At 45.6% G+C, this 6,661-nt stretch overlaps 1 pseudogene; it reads right to left on the bottom strand.

The window, feature by feature from the left end:
• Nucleotides 1–6,661, bottom strand: part of LOC105820599 — a 37,487-nt pseudogene that overhangs the window by 19,153 nt on the left and 11,673 nt on the right.

Genomic DNA, 6,661 nt, shown 5'->3' with positions numbered 1-6,661 from the left:
ATGGGAGAAAATATTTGCTCTCTACATATCTGATAAAGGGCTGATAACCAGAATCTATCTAGAACTCAAAAAAATCAACAAGAAAAAATAAAACAACCCCAACAACAAATGGGCAAAGAAAATGAACTGAAACTTTTCAAAAGAAGACGGAATAATGGCCAGCAAATATATATAAAAATGCTCAACATTTCTAATCATTAGAGAAATGCAAATCAAATCCACAATGAGATATCGCCTAACCCCAGTGAGATTGGCCTCTATCAAAAAATCCCAAAACATCAAATGCTGGTGAGGATGCGGAGAGACAGGAACACTCTTACATTGCTGGTGGGACTGCAAATTAGTGCAACCTCTGTGGAAAAGAATTTGGGGATACCTCAGAAAGCTAAAAATAGAAATACCATTCGATCCAGCAATAGCACTATTAGGCATCTACCCAAAAGATCACAAAACGTTCTATGATAAAGACATCTGCACCGGAATGTTTATGGCAGCACAATTCACTATTGCAAGGATGTGGAAACAACCCATGTGCCTGTCAATCCATGAATGGATTATTAAAATTTGGTATATGTATACAATGGAATAATACTCAATCATAAGAAATGACAGTGATCTAGAACCTCATGTACTTTGCTGGATTAAACTTAGGTCCATTATCCAAAGTGAGGCACCACAAGATCCGAAGAATGGGCTCCACTTGTACTCATCATCAAATTGGTACTGACTGATCAACACTAGGGTGATCACATGGCAGTAATACTCTCCAGGGATTAGGGGGTTGGGGGGGTAAACCCACAACTAAAGGACACGGGGAGCATTGTAGGGGGGAAGGGCATGCCTTTAACCCTCACTTGGGTAAGGCAAAGACATAAAATGTAACTATAATGTTTGGACCCTCATAATACCCTGAAATAAAAAATAAAAGAAAAAGTACTTGCCCAAGGTACCGCTTGCCAAGATGTGCCCTTGGAATATAATCTCATTCCTGAAGCCCCTTCATAGAGTAGTAGTAAAGATTGAATGGGATCACACAGGTAAGTAAATTAGAATATAGTAAGTGCTCAATAAACAAGGACTTACCATTGTTTCTGTCAGGAGGAGTTGGAACCTGCACTTTGGTGTCTGGGAAAGGGGTCTCGGGTGCAGCTTACCTAAAGACAAGGGAATAAAAGCTTCATTCTTCTTCAGTGCCCCATTGGCATCCAGAAAGTGGTCAAGGTTGAAGGTATCTGGTTTTTCAAAGTGGGTTTCTCACGTGGGTCACGGAGAGCAGAGTTTAGGATGGGAAATACTTCAGTGTCCTGAGGGAGGGTCACAAGATCAAAAGATATTCTCATTCCCTCGCAAAGCAACAACAAAAAACCCACAAAAGAAAACCAAAAACAAGGGGATCCTATTGAGAAAGAAACAAAAAGTTGAGTTTTGTGATCAAGAGAACCCAGGATGCCCACACAGGAGATATGCAGGAGCCCCGCTAGTCTCACCTTGGGGATAATGTACCCTCGGAAGTGGGTGTCTTTGGTGACCATGTGGGGCAAACAAGGGGAAGAAGGTCTGTGAATCTCTGAATCTCATGGATGACAGCATCCGTGTATGGCACTTTGACCCGGTCTTCGAGGGCCGGAGGGCGATGTGTGCCAATCACCTGTTCAATCTCCTTGTGGACTCCCTCTGCACAGAAAAGAGGACTAGTGAACCCCATTTCAAAGAGACATCTCCTGATTTCTATGGGCCAATGAGCCAGAAAAATCCTATGCTAAAGGATTAAATCATTGATACACATCAACACAATCAGCTTGGGGTGAGGGACCGAGAGAGGAAGCAAAAAGAATTCTTACCCTTCTAGATATAATGAATGTTGTATATTCTATCCCCATATGCACAGGTACACACACACACATGCACCACACAATTTTACAGGGAATTTCAGATTAAGAACTCTAGGCTACAAACGTGCTGAAACTCTCTCTCTGAGTAGAAAGCAAACTATCATTTGTTGTGTGTGTATTATAAGTGGGGCACTGTGTTAGGTTCTCAAGAACATAAGAGTGAAATCAATAGATTAATGCATGAACAACTGGATAAATGAATGACAACATCAATCAATCAATGACAAGATCAATTCATGAATGGAAAAATGGATGAATGAATGAATAAACCAACAAATGGATGTGTATATTCACTTATAAATCAATAGATGGATCCATTACCAAATCACTAGCTAATACATGGTCCATAAACATATCACTGAATCTATTATGCTTAATCAATAATCATATGAATGATGAGATAAGGGATTGAAAAAATTAGTGAAATATGAGTAAAGAAATGAATGGGCAGATTGAATAATAAATAAATAAATAATGAATAAATGAGTGAATTATTTAGTGGATAAATTAAGGAAGGGATGGATGGATATAGAATGAATTGAAAAACTCATTGATGGAAGGATTAAGAAATAAAATCTCATTTATAAAAGGATGGGTGGATGCATGCATAAACGAATGAGCCAGTGAATTAATGACAAATAGTCCACTCAACATATCACTGTTGCAAAGGATCAACTCATGGATCAATTAATTCAAAAAAATAAATGATGAAGGTGTATTTGCTTGGATGAGTCACAGATGACATAATGAGTGAGTACACAGGTGAATTAAGGACAGATGAAATGATGGATGGATGAACGGGTAAATCCTTAAGTGATGACACAGAAAGTCAAATATCCCATGTTCTCACCCACACGTGGGTGCTAAGAAACCTGTACACATGGACTAAGAGAGTGGAATGATCCACAGTGGAGACTTGGAAGGGTGAGGGAGGCGGATTATGAGAAATTAATGGGTACAATGTATGTTATTTGGATGATGGATACCCTGAAAATTCTGACATGACCACTACACAGTCTATGCATGTAACAAAATTGCAAATATACCCCATAAATTTGTAGAAATGAAAAAAAATTAGAATTCCCTCCCACCTCCAAAAATTCTTTAAGTGATGGGGGAAAACAGTGGGAGAATCATTCGACAGATTCTGCATGCATTCAGGCATCCACCAAAAAGACGCCGAATGGAACTGAAGATTGTCCTCCTAAGAGAAGTATCTCAAGAATGGAAAAGCAAACACCACATGTACTCGCTATTAAAGTGGAACTAACCCATGAGTGCACATAGGCACAGAGGGAAGTAAAACTCAGTGGAGATCAACCAGGAGGGAGGGGAGGAAAGGAGGGGCAAAACGCCACCTAATGGGTACAATGAACACTATTTGGGTGACAGGCACACCTACAGCCGGGACTCAAGCATTACAGAGGCATCTATGCAACCTAAAACATTAATACCCACATAACACAATCTTTGGAAATTAAAAAGAAAAGATCTGGCTTAGTTGGAGGCTGGTCCAAAGCCTGCAGTGCTTCTGGAATAACAAGCCAATGTCTCCTCTCTCATCCAGGCAGGACAACATACCCCACTTCTGCAGCTCAGAGGGAGTCAGAGGATGCCCCAGTTTGCTGTTCCTGGCCCACCTGCGACATGAGGGTGTTTGAGCATGAGCAGGAAGCCGTAGCGAAGGGTAGTACTGGTGGTCTCAGTGCCAGCAAAAAAGAGCGAGAGCGTGTTGATGATGAGGTTCTGCTGGTTGAACTCACTGTGTGGGTTGGATTTCTCCTGGGTGCAGAGCAGAGATGAGGGGAGGGTCAGGGGAGGCTGTGGCTTCACTGTGCACACGCCAGTGTCTCTGGGTCCCCTCCATCTGTTTCAGGGTCTCTCACTCTGTCAGGCCCCCTTTGCTTTTCTCTGTCTCCTGCATGTCCAACCATATGTGTCTATCTCTCTCTCTCAGCTTCTCTTTGGCTGTTTCCATCTCTCTCCCATCTCTGGTGTGTCTCTCTCTTTTTTCTCCCAGTCTCATTCTGCCTCTGGGGGTCATTTCTCCTGTTGCTGTAATTTTATACCTTGCCCCAAATTTCTTCCACACCTTTATCTCTCTTTCTCTCTCTCTCTCTCCCTGCTCACTTTCTCCTCCCTACTTTCTCCTTCCTTTCACTTCATCTGTATTGCCCTTCTGCATCTCCTCCCCTTCTTTTCCTATTGCCCCCATCTTCCCTGCATCCCTCCTCCCTTCCCCTTCCCTGTTTCCCTCCCTTCTTATTCTCTCCCCATCTTGCCCTCCCTCCCCTCCCCTCCCCTTTACATCTCCCACACCCCACTTTTTCCATGCACAGCAGGTAGGCATCTATGAGGTCCCGGGGGGAATTGGGGTCCAGGGTTCCCCGGTGCTTCTCTGCACTTCGGCCAACGAAGACACTGAGTTCCCCGTAGGTTTTTGCAGATCTGCCTGTGTGGGCCAGGAAAGAACTTTAGGAAGTCAGGGAAGAGTTCAAACAGTTGCAAGAAAGAGGGGCAGTGAGGTCAGCCGGGGGCACGTGACAGGGAGAGGGCAACAATCCCAAATCTCAATTCCTCCATGGAGACCCTCTCGGTCTCTGTGTCTGTCTCTGTCTCCTTTTTTCTCTGAACCCCTCACTCACTGACCCCATGTCTCCTTTGATCTATTCTCCTATGTTACCTCTTTCTGCCTCTTGCTCCCTTATCCTTGGTCTCTGGAGACCTCCCTGACTGTCTCCTCTCTCCCTTTCTTTATCTCTCTGTCTCCCTTTATTATCATCTCTCCATGCCTCCCTGTCTACCTCAGCCTATTCCTTTGCTTTTCTCCTTCTGTTCTCTCCTTCCTCCCCTCTCCTCATGTCCCTCACTGTGTCAGGCCTTGATAAAATGATGGTGACACAAGATGAACCTCTCAATCACTTAGGAGTATTTATTTATTTTGGAGCATATATATGTTGCTTTATCTGATCATAAATGAAACACCTAACTTCTTGAAAACAATGCAAAAGTGTATATCATAAGATGTAAACTTCCTTCTTAATCCCTGCCTCTAGAGATAACCATTGTTAAGTGTTGGTGGATCTCTGTCCAGACCTTCCCCTCTCCATGATTCTCCAAGGGAGGAGAACATCAGAATCCCCTGTGGTGCTTGACACAAGTACTCCCTGGGGACCCATCCCACCCTTTCAGATCAGACCCCCCAGTAGGATGTGCTGGGAATATAAATTTGTGACACTCCCATCTGGGAATCAGACATGCACCTGGTCAAGAACTATAGCTACACCTCCTGTTCTGCATGAGTTTAAGATTGTTAAACTTAATATGCAGTAGGAATAGTTCCAGACTAGTCAATTAGAGAAACTTTATCATTTGTTTTAAATGAGCAGCATAAGGAATTCAAGATGGTGGGTGAGAAAAACCACCAGCCAGAGCGTCTCTGCAAAAAAGACAGATTTTGGAAGAAAGTGAAAAAAAAAATAAACAAGCAGACAAACATAGATCAGATGGGGGTCAGAAGGAAGGGAAACTGAAACTACAGGAGACTCCACCAGAAGAAGTTGCAGAGGAGAACTGGAAGGAGAAAGGCCCCTGAGAGGCTTGGAGACCAGTGATAAGGGTAGATGGAGCAGCTAACTTTCCCTTCCCTTGCATGTCGCAGTGCTGGTGGGCTCCTGATTGTTGGAGAGACCTGCCAACACCAGCCCAGGGATGGCTGCCACCAGTGAGTGGTGAGCCTCTTGAGGACAGGGCACCAGCCTCCCAGCTCCCTTGGGGCACCTTCCTGCTCACAGACCCGAGCCGATCGGCAGATGTCAGATTGCTTCATTCTCTCCTTCCCCTTCCCTACCCGTAGGTGTCCAGAGAGACAATTTAGCCATCACACGGAGGATTATCCAAGGAATGGGACCTTTCCTTTTGGAGCCCTACAGCAGACTGAGAGGTACTCAGACTGTGAGCTCCCTACATGCCAGCCTTCCCAGGTGCTGCTACCCTGGTGACTCCAGGAGAATGGGGCAAATCCCGAGGTGGAGAGACATCGACCCAGCTTGGGCACCCCGTGGGTGACTGGAGACCAGCACTCCTCTCCCTGGCAGGGTCAGGGATTGATCTCCAGGGCCCAGGGGACAGGCCTGCAGAGCAGACCCCATACACACAGATATTGATCACATTGCCCCAGGGCACAGAAGGGATATTTGTGAGCGAGCCTACTGAGGTGTGTGTGCCTTCAGGGGCAGATCAGGGTGCCTGAGGCCTTCCAACAGGAAGGCCGTGTGCCCAGTCCAGGCAGGGATCCTGGGCAGGGTACCTCCCAGTCCGTGTCACAACGAGGGGAGATCCGCTGTCTTCAGGTGGAGGCCCAGGAGAAACCGCAGAAGAGAGTAGGGTGGAAAGAAGTGAGGCCTGCTCCCAATTGCAGGTCTCAGATAACCCCTCTCCCACACACAGACTTTTTGGCTGTGTGAGGCCATTTCAGCCCCTCCTCGGCAGCTTTGCCCAGAAACAGAGAAACAGATATTTGCCCCTGATAACACCATTTGTGGAACTTGAGGGCAGGCTTACCCAGACCAGCTTCACCCAGACTCACACCTGGACCTGCCCCCACTTAGCTGGAGAATAAGGACACACCTGGAAGTCCCAGGGCCCCACTCACCACCCAAAGCACAAGAGTGCCTCTCCAGAGCAACAAGAGCTGGTTACAGGACCCCAGAGCAGCACTGCAAGCTGCTCCTCCCAGCAAGCACCACTTACTAACAGGGAGGTCATTC

Source organism: Propithecus coquereli, unplaced genomic scaffold (assembly GCF_000956105.1).
Source record: "Propithecus coquereli isolate 6110/MARCELLA unplaced genomic scaffold, Pcoq_1.0 Scaffold53, whole genome shotgun sequence".
In the NCBI taxonomy this organism is placed as follows: domain Eukaryota; kingdom Metazoa; phylum Chordata; class Mammalia; order Primates; family Indriidae; genus Propithecus; species Propithecus coquereli.
Note: the sequence above shows the minus strand (reverse complement) of the source record. Positions and strands in the feature narration are given on the sequence as shown.